The sequence below is a fragment of the Theropithecus gelada genome, chromosome 18 (genome assembly GCF_003255815.1).
Source record: "Theropithecus gelada isolate Dixy chromosome 18, Tgel_1.0, whole genome shotgun sequence".
Taxonomy (NCBI): Eukaryota; Metazoa; Chordata; class Mammalia; order Primates; family Cercopithecidae; genus Theropithecus; species Theropithecus gelada.
In genome coordinates, this window is record NC_037686.1 from 45,526,325 (window position 1) to 45,546,054 (window position 19,730).

A 19,730-nucleotide genomic window follows, 5' to 3' on the forward strand; every position below is an offset into this window, starting at 1 on the left:
CCATGTGGCCACACCTAACCAGGGGAACAGGATATGCCAACCTACCATGGCCTGAATGGGCAAGTAGAAAGATGTGGTGAGCAGCACTGAGACTACCACAGGTGGGTACTTGAATAGTGGCTAATGATAAAACTAAATAAATACTCACAAAAGGTGGGATTTCAGTCAACAGCTGTAAATTGGGTAAAGGGAGCAGCTTTTTAAACTTATTTTCCATTACTTACCAATTTTCATATGAATGAGTTGATTCCCTTATATCTTCCAAAGTTGAATGTTTTATAATATTATTATAGTCTGATAAATTTAAACATATTTTATGTTTTTAAATCCATTGCAGTTATTACTCTAACACAACCTCAAATTGTCCCATTGTCTAGTGGGAGCCTTTTGAAGTTGGCCCAACCTAATCTTGTACATTTTCTGTATCCCTGACCTAGATTCAATTGTTTCTTCAAGTAGTCCTGGTTCCTTTCAATGGAAATTGATATTTAGAATCTGGACACAAGGGGTGCTTATTACTATTGAGTACTATTGAGTTGGTCCTCGTTTCTAAGCCTTTTTTTTTTAATGTATTTTTAATTGGTGTAATTGTACATACTTATGGTGTATATGTGATTTTTTGATATATGTATACAATTCGTTGTAATCAAATTCGGGTAATTGGAATATTCATCAACTCAATTTTTATCACTTCCTGTTTGGGGAACACTCAAAATCCTCTCATGTAAGCATTTTGAAATATACAATAAATTATTCCTAAGGATGTCACCCTTCTGTGTTATAAAACAGGGGTCCCCAACCCCTGGGCTATGAACTGGTAGCAGTCTGTGACTGCACAGCAGAAGGTGAGTGGCAGGGCAAGCCAGCAAAGCTTCATTTGTGTTTACAGCCACTCCCCATCACTCATATTACCAGCTGAGCTCCACCTCTTGTCAGATCAGCAGTGGCATTCGATTCTCATAGGAGTGTAAACCCTATTGTGAACTGTGCATGTGAGGTATCTAGGTTATACACTCCCTATGAGAATCCAATGCCTGATGATCTGTTACTGTCTCCCATCACCCCCAGATGGGACTATCTAGTTGCAGGAAAACAAGCTCAGGGTCCCACTGATTCTACATTATGGTGAGTTGTATAATTATTTCATTATATATTACAATGTAATAATAGTAGAAATAAAGTGCACAATAAATGTAATGCACTTGAACCATCCTGAAACCATCCCCTGCAATCCCCACTTTCTGTCTGTGAAAAAATTGTCTTCCATGTAACTGGTCTCCAGCGCCAAAAAGGTTGGGGACTGCTGTTATAGAACACTAACAGGTATTCCTCATATCTAGTTGCAACATTGTATCCATTAGCAGACCTCTCCCTCTGCCCTTCCCAGCCTCTGGTAACCACTACTCTACTCTGTACTTCCATAAGATCAGCTCTTTTAGCTTATCCCTATGAGTGAGGACACGCAATATTAGTCTTTCTGTGTTTGGCTTATTTCACTTAATATAATGTCTTCCAGGCTTATCCGTGCTGTTACAAATGACAGGATTTCATTATTCTTCTTGCCAAAAGTATTCCATTTTGTGTGTGTGTATATATATATATATATGCACATGCATACACATTTTCTTTATCTGTTCATTTGTTGATGGTCACTTAGCTTGATTCTGTATCTTGGCTATTGGGAATAGGGCAGAAATACACATGGAGTGCAGACATCTCTTTAATATACTGGTTTTCTTTCTTTTGTAGGGGGATTACTGGATCATGCAGTATTTCTGTTTGTAGTTTTTTGAGGAACCTCCACACTGTTTCCCATAATGGCCATATTAATGTACATTCCCACCAACAGTGTATAAGAGTTCCCCTTTCCCTGCATGATTGCCGACATTTTTTTTTTTTTTTTTTGTCTTTTTGATCAGGATATCTCATTGTGGTTTTGATTTGCATTTTCCTAAAGATTAGCAATGTTGAGCATTTTTCATATACCTGTTGGCCATTTGTTTTTCTTCTTTTGAGAAATGTCTGTTAGATCATTTGCCCTTTTATTTTTTTGAATAGGGAGTCTTGCTTTGTTGCCCAGGCTGGACTTGAACTCCTGGGCCCAAAGAACTATCTGCCTCAGCCTCCCAAGTAGCTGGCACTGCAGGCACACAACCACCAGCTCATGTGCTCATTTAAAAATCTGATTATTTGCTTTTTTGCTCTTGAGTTGTTTGAGTTCCATATGTCCTGCTTATTAATCTCTTGTTGGATGCACAGTTTCAAATATTTTCTACCCTTCTACAGGTTGTCACTTTACTCTATTGATTGTTTCCTTTGCTGTGCAGAAGCTTTTTAGTTTGATAGAATCCCATTTTTCTATCTTTGCTTTTGTTGTTGTGTTTTTGAGATCTTATTTTAAAAAAATCTTTGCCCAGACTAATGTCAGGAAGCACTTCCCCATGTTTCTTTCTAGTAGTTTTGTAGTTTCAGGTCTTCAGATTCAAGTCTTTAACACCATTTTCAGTTGGTGTTTGTATATGGTGAGAGATAGGGGTCTAGTTTCATTCTTCTGCATACAAGTATCTGACTTTCTTAGCAACATTTATTGTAGAGACTGTCTTTTCCCCAATGTATGTTCTTGATGTCATTGTCAAAAATCTATTGGCTGTAAATACATTAATTTATTTCTGGGTTCTTTTTTTAAAATTTTTTTCAGGCTCAAGGTTGAGTTTAATAGTACGGGTAGAAATAGAATCTAGGGATCTGATTCTCACATTAGAGGATAATGATATCTTCCCAAAGTGGAAAAATTAAATTATTTCTTTTGGTAGATAACATTGAGAAATCATTTTTGAAATATATAATATGAATTTCCTTGAAAATTTTTGGCATTTTTGAAAGTCTTTGTAGGCTGAGATTTTTAGGTATTTTTTTTTCCCCAAAAATATATAGTTAGGGGAGCTAGCTTTAAACAACAAAAAAATTAATCTTAATTTCAAAATGACCTGAGTTCATTTTGTATTTTTATATAAATAATTGTATAGCTTGAGTACTCTGAAACATAAAAGGCCACCACAGTTCACAGAGTTCACACACATGCATTCTACAGTGATATTTATATGACCAGAACTTATTTCACACTTACATAAAGTTTAAAATTAAAATGTCTTAGTCAAATTTTTCATAAGCCCAACTATTTGAAGATGTCAAAGTTATTACAGTGAGATAATTAATTTATATATCATACAGTATTAAGTTTGTCCCAAATTCAAGTATTTATAATATTCACCCCATGTGAAAATTTATTTATACTGGCTAAGATGTGAGCTGTGAAATTTATATTGCTCAGTTTGGTATTTTTCCTTGTGTGTATGTTTTCCATCACAAAACCTCTATTTCACAATTCTGTACTTGTAAGAGCTCAGGTTGGTTTATGTAGTCATAATGCAGTAGTCTAGAACATACCGTGTAAAAGTAAAAAATAAAATTATTTCCAAGTTTCTTTGTTTTAAAAGTACCCCATGTGCTGTATTATATCTACTTTCAGGTTATAGAAATCCATTATGACTAGCAATAGTTTTACAAAAGATCAGCACTTAATCAAGATTTCTTCAAGTACGTATACATAGATTAAGAGAGCAAAAATTCTTTACACACATTCGTATTCAAATAATACAAAAAAATCCACAAGAGTACATAAGAGAGATGGCAGAGGTGTTTAGAATATGTCAGGGACTAATATGTAAGGTAACTAGTATGTAAACTCAAAGTGGTTTTGCATATTTTGGTAACAAATATTTGTCCAAAAAAATAAAACCAGAAACAAAAATACTTATTCCTTATCGGAAAACAATACAAAACAAATCTGTCCAAATGTTCAGAAGCTGCATCATAAAAATATTTTTTGAAAAATTTCATGCTTAATAGGTTGCTTCATCCATGTTGTCATCACTGTCCATGACAAAATCATCTCCATCTTCAAAGTATGAATTAATGTAGTCATTTTCCTCTTCTTGCTCGTCTTCGTCATATTCCTCCTCGTCTACAGCATCATCGTCATCATCATCATCACCTTTACTTTTCTCTTTGTTTCCTTCTTTCTCTTCATTTTCCTCATCTGATTTTTCACCATCACCTTTCTTTTCCAATTCCTCAATTTTTTTCAACACATCTGAAGTATTAGTGAGTGAAGTGCCTTTGCCTGCGTCTTTTGCCTTTTTGGGTTTTGGGCCTGTGTTTTTACATTTATTTCTTGACATCATCTCTCTTGGAAGTCTTCTCCAATCTGGTATCTATTCTTCCTTATATACCTTCATGTATCTTTTACTATACCTTTCAATATCTTGTCATTCTTCAGGTGTTTCAATAAAATAAGGCATTCTTTTCATTGTTTCTCTCAACTCCTATTTCAAAGCCAGTATATACTCTTCATTTTCTGTTTTCAGTGCCACCGATTTATAATCTGCATCAGGAAATAGTGGGGGTGGCTTCAACACTATGTAAGGTAACTTTTCACCTTTGCTAAATCCAACAGCCTCAATATTAAAGGTATAAGCAGCACATCCTCCTCTTCCTTTATTCCCAGCCATCAGAACTAGTTATACTAGATGAGTGGGCAAATTCTGAAAGGCATCCGCCTGGCTGCACCGCTGCCCAGCATGTTGGCGCTCGAGTGGTATGCCCACAAGTCTCTAGGTGGTAGTATCTTCTGGATTCAAGAACACTTCTATGAGTTGGGCAACCGTGCCAACATCTGGCTGGTGCACGGCTCCAAGCGTGGCTCCAAGCAGGACGTGGTGATCAATATAGGCCCGGGACTGTGCAGCCTCCCTGAGTACCTGTACTCCTCTGGCCTTTTGTAGGACCTCAGGGCCAAAGAGCTATTTCTGGGTTCTTAATTTATTCTTTTCCATTGGTCTATGTGTCTATATTTAAGCCAGCACCGTGCTGTTTCGGTTACTATAGCTCTGTAGTATATTTTGAAGTCAGGTAGTGTGATATCTCCAGCTTTGTTCTTTTGGCTCAGGATTGCTTTGACTATTCAGGGTCTTCAATCATTCCATATAAATTTTAGGGTTGTTCTTTCTGTTTCTGGGAAGAATGTTATTGGTATTTTGATAGGGATTGCATTGAATCTGTACATCACTTTTGGCAGTATGGACATTTTAACAATATTCTTCTAATCTATGAACATGTAATATCTTTTCATTTCCTGTGTCCTCTTCAATTTTCTTTCATCAGTATCTTATAGTTTTTCATTGTAGAGATTTTTCACCTCTGGTTAAATTTACTTCTGGGTTTGCTTTTTTCCTAGCTATTGTAAATGGGATTGCTTTCTTGCTTTCTTCTTCAGATTGTTCATTATTAGCAAATAGAAATGCTGATGCTTTTTGTATGATGAGTTTGTATCCTGCAACTTTATTGAATTTGTTTGTTAGTTCTAACAGTTTTTTGGTGGAGTTTTTAGGTTTTTCTAAATCATATTGTCTATAAATGGGGACAGTTTGAATTTCTTCTTTCCAATTTGGATTCCTTTTATTTCCTTCTCTTGCTTAATTGCTCTGGCTAGGACTTGAAGTACTATGTTGAATAACAGTGGTGAAAGTGGGCATCCTTGTCTTGTTCCAGATCTTGGAGGAAAGGCTTTCAACATTTCCCCATTCGGTATAATATTAGTACTAATATGTTAGCTGTGGGTTTGTCATATATAACCTTTATTGTTTTGAGGTATGTTCATTTTATACCTAGTTTGTTGAGAGTTTTTATCATGAAATAATGTTGTATTTTATCAAGCACTTTTTCTCCATCTATTAAAATGATCATATGGTTTTGTCCTTCATTCTGATGATGTGATTTATCACATTTAGTGATCTTCATATGTTGAAATATCCTTGCAACTTGATCATGGTATATAATCTTTTTGATATGCTGTTAGATTCAGTTTGTTAGTATTTTGCTGAGAAATTTTGCAACTATGTTTATCAGGAATATTGGCCTATAGTTTTCTTTTTTGGTTGTGTCCTGGTCTGCTTTTGGCATCAGGGTAATGCTGGTCTTGTAGAATGAATTTGGAGGAATTCCTTCCCCTTCAAATTTGTGGACTAGTTGGAGAAAAAATAGTATTAGTTCTTTAAAAGTCGTAGAATTCAACAGTGAAGCCAACCAGTCTAAAGGGAGCAATTTTGAGGCCGGCCACAGATACCCTCAGATCCCACCTATGGCAACCTCTGCTAGCTTCAACCAAAACCTACCCCCTCTAAGGCAATTCTCCTTCATCCTCCTGAATTGGAGTGGGGAGTTGCTTCTCTCTACATATCCATAGAGGGGTTTTACATGCAAAGATGACATTTTGTCACCCCTCCCTTACTTTCAAAGCAATTCCTGGTAGAGTTCAGAACATCTCAGGCCTGTCTACAGAGAAGTGGGTCTGCACAGTCCTTTGTGGAGTCTGCAGGGCTGTGTGTGTGACACATGTGGGGCCAAGGACACAAGATCCTCCCTATGATCTGGTCTTCACTCCTTCCCAGGGAATGGAGCCAACTCATATTTTGGCCTGAGTCAAATAGATCTAAGTTTGAATTCTGCTTCGGCCACTGTCTAGCTGTATAATGTTGTGCCTCTTACTTTTTCTGAGCCTGGTTTCCACATATGCAAAATAGGGATAACAACATATATTTTGCAGGGTAGTTATGAGGCCTGAATGATCCAAATGACCATGCTGTGTACTAGCTGTGTGACCTTAAGCAAGTTACTTAACCCTTCATACCTCTGTCCTTATGGGTTGTTATGAGGTATGAGTGCGTTAATATTTGCAAAAAGCACATGACAGTGTCTTGTGCATACAAAGCATTACTTAGTGTTGACTATTGTTAATATTAAGGTATGTAAACTGGCTGATGTGCAAAAGGCCTTCAATAAATGTAAGTTACTTTATCTTTTCCTTCTCAAGCCCACAGGTTCTGGCTACTGGAGTCTGGTTTCTCTGAGGCCACCGCAGAGTTCCAGGCAGCCTGTTTATCCGGATTTGAATAGTTTTAAGTAAGTGGCCTTGGTTCGCCTTTGAGCACCCAAAAACTAAAGTAACAGAGACACCTAGTGGGAGCTGGTAGCAAGTGCTCCAGCAAGTCTGAGTGCCTGTGGCTGGGGTCAGGTGGAGACCCAGAGGATGGTACCGCTGTGGCCCATGAGTGCACAATGAGGCCAATAGGCTCTCCGGAGCCATGCCAGTGCAGCCTTCACCAATGGGAAGCCCTGCCCATCCACCCTGCAGCTGGTCCTTGTCACCAAGGCTCTGTTCTGAACAACCTCTGGGGGCAGAGGGTCTGTTGCTTTATCAGCTCACACTGGTGGACCTAGCCTCAGGTCATGGTGGGGAATGTAGGAAAGCAGACAGGTTCCTGCTTTTAGGAGCTGGCAGAAAACAATTGGGCTTAGCATTTTTTTTGCTGTGTGACCTTCGATGAATAATTTAGCATCTCTGAGCTACAGTTTCCTTGTGTGCAAAAACAGAGTTAGTAATAGTGAGAATGGTTTAAAATGATGGATGTAGAAAGTGAAGTGCTGAGTCTATGCCCATACACCCTTGAATGCACCCGAACTTGTCCAATCTCAGAAGCTAAACAGGGTCAGGCCTGGTTAGTACTTGGATGTGACAAAGTTAAGCACTGTGTTGTTGACACACAGAAAGCACCCAATAAATGGTATATATTGTTGTTATTGTTATTATTTTATGGTGGATAAATGCACATGAAATAGGGAATAAATCCACACAATGTTGAAGCAAGTGAAAGCCATCATAGTTTATAGCATGTGAGAGACAAGGCTATTCCAGATCTGCAGTAGTTAGGTGAGGCCTCATGGAGGAGACCAGATCTCTGATGAGCCTCTGACTGCAGCAACAAACAAATCATACTCCTACTGGCTGAAAAAATTATAGGGTATGTTGGCTTATATAACTTGGTAAGACTTGATCCAGTGCCTTGATGATGTCATGAGTACCCAATCTTTTCTTTTAAAAATATTCTTGTGACATAAAAAACATACAAAAAGATTTAGAAAACAACATAGCATTCACCTTAGGAAATAAAATAGCAAATATAGTTGAGGCTTCCTGGCCCTTCTCCAATTGCATTTCCCCTTCCCCTACCCTGCAAAGAGAACCACTCTCGTAAATTTGGTGTTTATACTTCCTATGGATGCATTTACGTTGTTACTACATATGTGTGTGTTTCTAAACAACATATGGAAGAATTACATGTTTTAAACCTTTCTATAAATATGTCATAGAGTACGTATCTGTATTTGTCTGTTTGGGCTGCATAACAAAGTACCACAGATTTGGTAGCTTAAACCACAGAAATGTATTTTCTCACAGTTCTAGAGGCCAGGAAGTCCAAGCTCAAGGTGCCAGCCAGGGAGGTTTCATTCTGTGGACTGTTCTCTAGTCTTGCAGGCAGCTACTGTTTCTCTGGGTGCTCACGTGACCGCTTCCTTGTGCTTGCGCAGGGAGAGAAAGAGAGAGAGCAAGCTCTCTGATGTGTCCTGAGAGCCCCATCCTCAGGACCCCATCTAATGCTAATGATCTCCTAAAGACCCCATCTCCAAATACGATCACATTTGGGGTACAATTTCAATATGTTAATTTTGGAGGGATACAGATATTCAGCTCATTTCATTCCACTTCCGCCTCCTACAAAGTTCATGCCCTTCTTACATGCAGGTGCATTCATTCCATTCCAACAGTCCCAAAAGTCTTAATTCATTCCAACATCAACTCTAGTTCTACAGACCAAAATCTCAACTAAATATCATCAAAATCAGGTATGGATGAAAATCGAAGTACAATTCATTGTGAGCAAAACTCCTCATCAGCTATGAACCTGTGAAACCAGACTAGTTATGTGTTTCCAAAATATAATGGTGGAAAGGGCATAGGATGAACATTCCCATTCCAGAAGGGAGAAATCAGAAGAAAGAAAGGGGTGACAGGTCCCAAGCAAGTTTGATACCTAGCAAGGTAAATTCCATTAGATCTTACGGGTTGAGCATAATCCTCTTTTGTTCAGTGCTTTGTCCACCCCCGATCCCAGCCCACTGGAGTGGCAGCATCGCCCCATCACTCTCTGTGGCAACCTCACCTGCACAGCTCTCTGCGGTGGCCATCTGGTCTACTGAAACTGAGAAGAAACCAACCTCACCCTCTTGGTTCTGTGGTGGGAGCCCTGACGATCTCTGAATTGCCTTCAGGTTCATTCTTGCCTTTTCTTGAAGGACAAAGCATATTTCTCAACTGAGTAGTTCTACCATCCAGCTCTGTAGAATCGCAATATCCAACAGCCTTTTTTCAACCTGTCTCACTTTCTCTGTCCCCTTTAGTTCAAACTGGCAGTGCCTAACTTCTATCCCTGGCTCTTATGAGCTGGCTAGCGAAATCCACGGGTTGCACCCATGATCTCTTTATCAAATGTTTGGCCAGCCACAACTTTAGTGTTCTCTTTAGGACATGCTTCTTCATTTTTTGATTTTCCAATATGGATAGACTGAGAATTTTCCAAATCTTCAAGCTCTGGGTCCTTTTTTTTTTTTTTCTTTCGAGACAGAGTCTCAGTCTGTCACCCAGGCTGGAGTGCAGTGGTGCAATCTTTGCTCACTGCAAGCTCCACCTCGCAGGTTCATGCCATTCTCCTGCCACAGCCTCCTGAGTAGCTGGGACTACAGGCGCCCGCCACCATGTCCAGCTAATTTTTTTTTTTTTTGTATTTTTAGTACAGACAGGGTTTCACCGTGTTAACCAGGATGGTCTCGATCTCCTGACCTCATGATCTGCCTGCCTCTGCCTCCCAAAGTGCTGGGATTACAGGCATGAGCCACCACGCCCGGCCCAAGCTCTGGGTCCTTTTTGATTAACAATTTTTTCCAATTTCTCTCTTCTCTCTCATTTTACTATAAGCAATAAAGAGAAACCAAACGACTCCTTCAACATTTTGCTTAGCAATGCCCTCAGCTAAACATCCAGTTTCATTGCTTGTAAGTTCTACCTTCAACAAAACACTAGAACACAATTCAGCCAGGTTCTTTGCCACTTTGTAACAAGAATCATCTTTCCTCCAGTTTCCAATAAACTGTTTCTCATTTTCAGCTGAAACCTCACCAGTATTACCTTTAGCAGCCATATTTCTTTTTTTTTTTTTTTTTTTTGAGACGGAGTCTCGCTCTGCCGCCCAGGCTGGAGTGCAGTGGCCGGATCTCTGCTCACTGCAAGCTCCGCCTCCCGGGTTCACGCCATTCTCCTGCCTCAGCCTCCCGAGTAGCTGGGACTACAGGCACCCGCCACCGCGCCCGGCTAGTTTTTTGTATTTTTCAGTAGAGACGGGGTTTCACCATGTTAGCCAGGATGGTCTCGATCTCCTGACCTCGTGATCCGCCCGTCTCGGCCTCCCAAAGTGCTGGGATTACAGGCTTGAGCCACCGCACCCGGCCTAGCAGCCATATTTCTACCAATAGTCCTTTTAAGGCAATGTAGGCTTTTCCTAGCATGCACCTCAAAACTCCTCCAACCTCTACACATTACCCAGTTCCAAAGACACTTCTACAATTTTAGCATTTATTATGGCAACTCCCTGCTTCTCAATACAAAAACCTCGTAGTCATCTTGGGATGTCATAATGAAATACCATAGATTAAGTGGCTTAAGCAACAGAAATTAATTTTCTCACAGTTCTAGAGGCTGAAATTTCAAGTTCCAGCTAATTCAGTTTCTGGTGAGGGGCCTCTTCCTGCCTTACAGATGGCCACCTTCTCACTATGTCCTCACATGGACTTTCCTTTCTCTCTCTCTCTCTGTGTGTGTGTGTGTGTGTGTGTTTGTGTCTGTGTGTCTGTGTGTGTGTGTGTAGAGAGAGAGAGAGAGAGACAGAGAGAGACAGAAAACGTCTCTAGTGTCTCCTCTTATAAGGACACTAATCCTATCAGATCAGGGCCCCACCTTTTTGACTTCATTTAACCTTAATTACTTCCTTAGAGGCCCCATCTCCAAATGCAGCCACACTGAAGGTTAGGTCTTCAACATACAAATTTGAGGAAACACAGACATTCACATCATAACATGATTTATACTGATTCAAGAGTAATTGCAAATGGTTTGATCAGGTGGTCAGGTACTTGGAAAGAACAGGACTGGAGGATTAGGGACAAGGAAGTCTGGGAAAGTTATGTGGATGGACCTCTCAGCATGGGCAGACTGTGAAGATTTTTGTGTCCCATGGGATTGCTCATCAAAAGACATCCTTTGCGGATCAGAGGAGGCTTTCAATAGTAAAGAGGACCAAATGATATACTCAATCCATGTCAGTCAACATATTTTCCCAGCCACTCCAGGGCTTGCTCAATGGACTCATGGATAAACTGGTCATGGCAGTGGAGATGGAGCTGTGCATAAGCCCGACAATGTGGATGTCCCCTTACCAAGGCTGACCTGGCTATAGCTAAGTGAGCGCTTAACTTGCCAACCGCAGAGATAAGCACCAACCCCCAATATGATACCATTCCCTGAGAGGACCAATCAGCCACCCAGTGGCAGGTTGATGGTATTGGACCTCTGCTCTCCTGGAATCAGACAGTGATTGTTCTCGCTGGGATAGACCCACATTCTGGACAAGGATCTGGTTTCCCTGCCTGTGATTCTTGTGCCTCCCCTCACCACCCGCGGGCTCACAGAAGAATGCCCCATCCATGTTCAGAGCATTCTCAAGGGCATTCTGATCAAGGAATGTATTTCTCAGTCAAGAAAGTACAGCAGTGGGTTAATGCTCTTGGGATTCATTGGTACTTCCACATACCCTATCACGTGGAAATAAATGGCCTTGTTGAAAAGTGGATGGCCGGGCACGGTGACTCAAGTCTGTAATCCCAGCACTTTGGGAGGCCAAGATGGGCGGATCACGAGGTCAGGAGATCGAGACCATCCTGGCTAACACGGTGAAACCCCGTCTCTACTAAAAAATATTTAAAAATTAGCTGGGCATGGTGGCGGGCGCCTGTAGTCCCAGCTACTCGGGAGGCTAAGGCAGGAGAATGGCGTGAACCCGGGAGGCGGAGCGTTTAGTGAGCTGAGATCGCGCCATTGCACTCCAGCCTGGGCGACAGAGTGAGACTCCGTCTCAAAAAAAAGAAAGGTGGAATAGCTTCTTAATGACTCAGTTGCAGCACCAGTTGGAAGGCAGTGTCCTGAAGGCATGGGGTTCTGTGTCACAAGATGCAGTATGTCCTTTGAATCAGAAATCATTATATGGCATTGCCTTCTCCATGGCAAGAATTCACTAGTCTGGAAATCAAAGGGTAGAAGTGGAAGTGGTTCCTCTCTCCCTTACACCTAGTCACCCACTTACAGAATTTTTGCTTCCCATCCTGGCAACTTGGAGCTTTGTTGGTTTGGAAGTCTTAGGTCTGAAGGGGAGAACGCTTACATCAGGGGGTGCACCGGTAGGATCACTGATTGGAAGATGAGAATGCCATCCAGCTATTTTGGGCTCTGTAGAGTATTGTACCAATTAGAAGAACAACGGTTTTAGCTTTCATTTTTTTCTACTGACAGGAGTGATTAATTCCAGTTACCAGGGGAAACTGGTTTGCAGCTACACAATGGGGCAAGGAGAGTTATATCTGGAACTGAGAAGATTCTCTGGGGAAAGGGAGTTTGGGGAGGGATGGGCCAGGGCAGCATCCCTAGCTCATGGCTTGAGGCCACCTCCTCTGCTGATACCATGAATGACTCAAAATTAGGCCTGTCTTTGTAGCCATTTCTTTGTCTCTTTGACATGAGCCAGGTTCAGGATTTCCTGCCTCCAGCCCCAGCCCCGGCCCTTGGGCACCCTAGGTTTGGCCTTCCGCGGCATGCTGTTTCACATGGTGAATATTGACGCTGCGTATTTACAGAGACCTTCGTCCCCAGGACCCTCCTCCCCTGTGATCTACGCTTTCTCTTTCACTTACTCAAATTGAGCCCAGCTCAATGTGGTTTCTGTTTCCAGTAATTTTCCCTCAGACTGCGGCACTTTCCTTCTGGAATGAATCGTCTGCCGGATATTTCTGAGACTCTCAGGAATTTAAACTGTTCCACCCTCTCTGCTCCACCCAAAGCCAGGCCCAGTTATCTTCACTGTGAGCCCCTGGGACTCCTCTTCCCTGCTCAGGATGCGCTCAGCTCTGCTCAGGGTGTTGTCTTCACCTTTTGGGGGTGAGAATTTGTGGGTGACTTTTTTATTTTTGTGACCAAGTCCTGTTGTTGCTGGTTTGGTGTGTTTGTCCATGTCCTCAAGTTTGATAGGTCTCCTGTCACCTAATTTGGTTGGAGAGATTAAAGGTTAGAGGTGGAATTTTTGTTGTTGTTGGCTGAGGTGAGGGGACGGGTTTGGAGGGGCGCATCCTATCTGCTCTACTTGGTTGTCAGGAGAGGTTATAAGGAGATTGGGAAACCTACTGCCACGATGACCACATTGCCCTTGAGTTGGATTCTTAGTTGATTTTCTTTCTAAGGCCTATCGATTATATATATATATAATCTAATATATCGATTTTAAGGCTATGAATTTATCTCTAAATTCTGTTTTGGCTGAAGTCCACAGATTTTGGTAGATAAGGCTCTTATGTTGCTTTATTTTTAAAGATTGGTTCATTTCAGTTTTGGTTTACTTTTAGACCCATGATACCTATTTTCTAGATTGTGTTTTCTTTGGAGGTAGAGATGACATCTCTGTACATGGCTGTGTCTTTTGTAATTCTTTAGTGTCAGAGCTGTAGGAAGTGCTTGATATTTTTTGTTGCTGAAATGGAATGAAAATGGTATTACACATTCCTGTTCTCTATCTGGTCCAGCATATAAATGAGACACAGCAGGAAAGAAGGAGTATTTAACATAGTAGGTCTGGGGTTCCTGGATCAAAATATGTTCTGATACTTCCAATTTAGGGTTGATTTGCCTAAGTATTATCTTTTCATAGTGGCAACTCTTCCCCAGGAATATTGACTACAACAATACATCTCCTTCCTTCCTTCCTTCCTTCCTTCCTTCCTTCCTTCCTTCCTTCCTTCCTTCCTTCCTTCCTTCTTTCTTTCTTTCTTTCTTTCTTTCTTTCTTTCTTTCTTTCTTTCTTTCTTTCTTTCTTTCTTTCTTTCAAAACAGGATTTCACTCTGTCTCCCAGGCTGGAGTGCAGTGGTGCCATCTCAGCTCACTGCAACCTCTGCCTCCCGGGTTCAGGCAATTCTTCTGCCTCAGCCTCCCATGTAGCTGGAATTACAGGTGCCCACCACCACGGCCGGCTAATTTTTATACTTTTTTGGTAGAGACAGACTTTCATCATGTTGTTTGGGCTGGTGTCGAACTCCTGACCGCAAGTGATCTGCCCACCTCGGCCTCCCAAAGTGCTGGGATTAGAGGCGTGAGCCACCATGCCCGGCAGGGACAATACATCTTTGAGGGATCAGCATATATTAATCAAATTGCCTTCCTTATAGCTGAATGTAACTTCACTGAGGGAATGAGAGTTTGGATGCTGATGAAGAAGAAATATTTTTGAAGCGTGGTTCAAAGCTAGAGAGGGCTGACTTGAGGAGCAGGAGTATCTAGAAATGTTTTCTAATCCTGACTACATCTTAGAATTCTTTGGAGGGGAGTGGTGGTTTCTAAAATACACTGGTCCTCCAGCCTGTCCTAAGAGATTGCAGTTGAATTGATCTCAGGTGGGGCCTGGGCACGAATAATTGAGAGTATGGAAGAAAGTAGAGCAGCCTAGACTTAAGTGTATCCATTTTGCAGTTTTTTCGAAGAGCTAGCTGTGGAGACGGCCGCTGCCTGGTACAGCACTGCGCTCTACCCATGGAGCATCCGAAAAAGTGGCAATGCATTCCTGTAGGTACATGGGAAACCGAGTGGCAGGAAAGGGGGCTACTTGAGGAAGACTGTTTGATAACACTGTGGACTAGGCAGGAGCCCTGAGCAGCAGATGGGACAGGAAGAAGCTTGCTGCAGTAGCCCAGGGAGAGGCAGCTTCAGCCATGAGCCTCCTGGGTTAGATTTTCTCCCCTTCTGCAACCTAGTGTGGCTCCCCTTCATGCTATTCTCAGGGCTGGGATAGCAGTGGCTGGGGCTGTTGTAACAAAGCACCACAAACTGGGTGGCGTCAACACAGTAATGTATTGTCTCACAGCTCTGGAGCTAGAAGTCTGAAATCACTGTGTCGACTGGATTTGGGTTCCTCTTGAGGGTGTAAGGGAAGGCTCTGTTCCAGGCCTCTCCCTTTCATTTGTCAGGGGCCATCTTCTCTGGGTCTCTTCACATCGTTTTCCTTTCTGCATGTTTTTTTCCAGATACTCCCACACACACACTTTTTTAAAAATCTTTTTTTTTGATATGGAGTCTCACTCTGTCGCCCAGGCTGCAGAGCAATGGTGTGATCTCAGCTCACTGCAACCTCCGTCTCCCGGGCTCAAGCGATTCTCCTGCCTCAGCCTCCCATGTAGCTGGCATTAGAGGCACGCACCATCACACTCACCTAATTTTTGTATTTTTTGGTAGAGATGGGGTTTCATCATGTTGGCCAGGCTGGCCTTGAACTCCTGTCCTCAAGTGATCTGCCTGCCCTGGCCTCCCAAAGTGCTGGGATTACAGGCTTGAGTCACTGTGCCTGGCCCACATTTTCCCTTTTTATAGGGACACCAGTCCTATCGGATTAGGGCCCATCCTAATGATTTATTTTAACTTGATTCCCTTTGTAAAAATCATGTCTCCAAATAAGTCACATTCTGAGGTAGTGGGAGTTTAGAATTCAACATATGAATTTGAGCAGGACACAGTTTAGCTCATAAGACTTGACAAAGCCAGGTTCTTTGGCAGTCCCTACCAATCACCAACACAAAATGGCTGCGTTCCCTCCCTAGGAGTTCTGACTGGGTCTTCCCGATTGACTTTCTGCTCTCTATAAGCAGTTCTCAGTTGATGCTTTCTCCCCTCTTATGCTGCCGAAATGTGCCCAGTAACCGTTTCCAGTGTAGTCACATCATTCTCTTTTTTGTTATGCCCAATAACTGAGTGACCTGGGTGGTCCAAAAATTCCCCTGAGGTCTTGTGACCTGGCCACGCAACACAACCAGCAACCACAGCAACCCCCCACCCTGGGAAAACTTGTAATTCCAGACTGCTTTATCTGAATCCTAGTTCATACACTTGTATGACTGTATATGCCTGGAATTGCCCTTAGAGACTAAATATCCTAGAGATGTTCAACCAGTTTTCACAAACACACTGTTTGTAGAGACAGGGTCTCAGTCTGTCTCCCAGGCTGTAGTGCAGTGATGCGATCATGGCTCACTGCAGCTTTGAGTTCCTGGTCTCAAGCAATCCTCTCACCTCAGCCTCCTGAGTAGCTGGGAGAGCTAGGATAGCTGGGACTACAGATGGACACCACCATGCCTGGCTAATTTTCTTTATTTTTTGGAGAGGCAGGGTCTTGCTATGTTGCTTAGTCTGGTCGTGAACTCCTGGCCTCAAGTGATTCTCCTGCTTTGACCTCCCAACATTTTGAGATTACAGGCATGAGCCACCATGCCCAGTTCAAATAATCTCTTCTATTCAAATAAAATCTTTGGTAAATCCTCAATGTAAAACAGGTAAAAAGAAATGAATGGATTAGAAGTTCCCATTTTTGCAATTTGTGGATGTTGCATGACTGTCGTGGAACCAATGGAGTACTTCTACGGAGCCCCAAGTTTCTCTGACTCAGAGAAAATTGCAGATCTCTCGAAACTCCTCGGTTTGCAGGAAAGGAAATGGAACCCAGAGAAATGAAAAGAACTAGCCAAAAGCACTCATAGAGTGGAAGATCCAATGGGGAACTCTGGTATCTTGAAACCTAGACTAGTACTCTCTATCACAAGGGCCTGCCTCTGGCAGTCAGGACCTTATAAAGTATGAGTTTACCATTGTTTTAGAAAGTATTTCTCAAGTGAGTTCTGGACAGCGTCTTGTAAGTAGGTATGATTCCTAAATCAATTCTGGAAAAGCTGTTCTATAATTCTCTATAGCTAACTCTCATAGCATATTAGTGTACTTAAGGCTCAAAGATGTCCTGCAGCATAGAAAGCCATTTATCTTTGCTTATTCCAGTTTTTCCAAAATTCTTAAAAAACAAAAACAAAAAGGTGTTACCTTGTCCTCGGACTGCTTGCACTCTGCTTTGGAGCCCAGAGAGTCTTCTTTCAAGGAGGGAGTCTCTACAGGGAGCAACTCAGAGGTATCATGACCTGCACGATTTCCTTTGCCTAGGAGTTGTTGGCCAGCATCTCTGGCAGGTGCAGGGATGGAGGCAGATGAGCAAGGAATTGCAGCAAGGTAGAAATGAATGGTGCTGTCTTTAAATTGCCCCATGGAGTTTTGTACTTCTTGTACCTTTTTGGAGAAGAGTAGTCTTCAATAGCCTGGATGTGGCCAATGGTCTGGGAGAGATTTCCTAGCCTATTCTTTCATTGTTTTGCCTCCTTCCTCTAATGCATGCCTACTTCCAAATGATCCTCTCCATTCCTGCCAACACCTTTCTGAGGCTCTCGTCATTCTCCAGTGACCTCCAGGCAGGGCACTCTAAGGTCGGTCACACTTATCTTCCCTGGACAGTTGGTGTATGTAAATGTGATTACCAGAATCTTTTGCAAGGATGAAGTTCAATGCTCCAGCATGAGAATTTCCGTCACTCCTTTAGAGTGTAGGAATAAACAAACCCAGTTAAATTCACAGCCACCACCAGAGGGCACAGTGAGACTCATGCAGGAGTAAAGGATGTTGAATAGAGACTGCAAAAACTTACTCTTGAAATGCATTTATTTATTTTATTTTATTTTATTTTATTTTATTTTATTTTTCTCTTCACAGCTAGTTCACATAGTCTTAGAAACAGGCAAAGTTTGAATCTAAAAACTGCAGAGTGAAATACTGTAGCTTTGGTCATTATTTGTGACTTCTTCATTGTCTCTATTCCAAATACAGTAGAATTGTCTTATAGCTAGACTCATGCCACACCACTTCAGTTGTGCCCTGGGAACCTGATCCCAGCCTTTCATAGATGTGCAGGTTGAGTGTTCACAAGAAGTTTCCAGCCTTGTTCCCACAAACATGAATGCTAAGGAGGATTCCTTTATAATTAAGAGTTTCAATTATAAAGCAGAGCTGGGGAAAAACAGGGTGTACAGTAGAGGCTGTTCTGGGTTGGCCTTCAGAAAATGGGACTCTGACCCCAGCTCTGATGTGATTAACCATGTGAATCTATGATGTAACAACAGTAAGAGTAGATGTTCACTGAGAACCTACTGTATGCCACCTACTGTGTGCCAGTCTGGCACCTTATAAGTATTATCACCCATTCTTGTGATAAACTGCAAGACAGATATTTTCCCCTTTATTTAACAAATACAAAAACTGATGTTCAGAAATATTAAATGATGTGCTTAAAGACAAACAGCCAGCAAGTGATGGAACCATGAAACCATTTCTAGGTGTGTTTGGCCACAAACCGGGTGATTTTTCATTACTTACACCTTTTCCACTTTTTAATGTTTCAGTTTCTGTACATTCTTTGTAACAAAATTCACACCTGTCTTCCTGCTTATTCAGGCTTGGCTAACTGTTGTCACAATCTCAAACTCTCAGAGGTTGAATAAGATAAAAACCTTTCCAGTTTATGTATAAGTCCAATGCAAGTCACACAGGGGCCTCTGCTCCAGGCAGTCATTCAGGCACCCGGGTTGCTTCCGTCTTTTGGAGCTGCTATCTTCAGAATGTGGCCTTCAGGGTCTCCATGGATCAGAAGGGAGAGCCATACGAGAGAGATTTGTATGTGCCAGGCCTGGAAGTGGCACACATCTCTTTCCATTTGTCTGAACTAGGTAATCTAGTCCTAACCTAATGGCAGATAGGTTGGGAAATAATGTTGAGCCCTGTGTCCAGGAAGAAGAAGAGAAAATGGATATTGATGAACCTATCCCTCTCCACATCCCTATCTCATAAGATTGTAGTAAAAATAAAATAAAACAGTATCTGTCAGAGTACTTTACCAACAAGTGAGATGTGGTAGTTTAAGCCTGGAGGGAAGGAGCTGTCAGAGAGAGATTGCAGATGGGGATATATATGAACAGGGATTATCATGGCCCAGTAAAGAGCTTGTTCTATGTTCTGGGTTGAGGAATAAGGAAAAAGAGACTAGAGAAGCGTCACTCATGTTCCCGAATTTATGTAAGCCTTTCACTCTCTGGCTCACACTCTTGTTTCTAGTATTCATTATTCACTCATTTATTCTGCAACAAATTGTTACAATATCCTGGGCATTTTGCCACATGCTGGTGTGTGTGTGTGTGTGTGTGTGTGTGTGTGTGTGTGTAATGCCTCACATTAAAGAAAATCTCCCGGCCGGGCGCGGTGGCTCAAGCCTGTAATCCTAGCACTTTGGGAGGCTGAGACGGGCGGATCACGAGGTCAGAAGATCGAGACCATCCTGGCTAACACGGTGAAACCCTGTCTCTACTAAAAAATACAAAAAAAAAAAAACTAGCCGGGCAAGGTGGCGGGCGCCTGTAGTCCCAGCTACTCGGGAGGCTGAGGCAGGAGAATGGCGTAAACCCGGGAGGCGGAGCTTGCAGTGAGCTGAGATCCGGCCACTGCACTCCAGCCCGGGTGACAGAGCCAGACTCCGTCTCAAAAAAAAAAAAG

General features: G+C 42.1%; 1 pseudogene; it reads right to left on the reverse strand.

Annotated features, from left to right (window-relative positions):
• Positions 1 to 3,902: 3,902 nt before the first annotated feature.
• On the reverse strand, positions 3,903 to 4,571 carry LOC112611729 (annotated as a pseudogene).
• Positions 4,572 to 19,730: the final 15,159 nt, after the last annotated feature.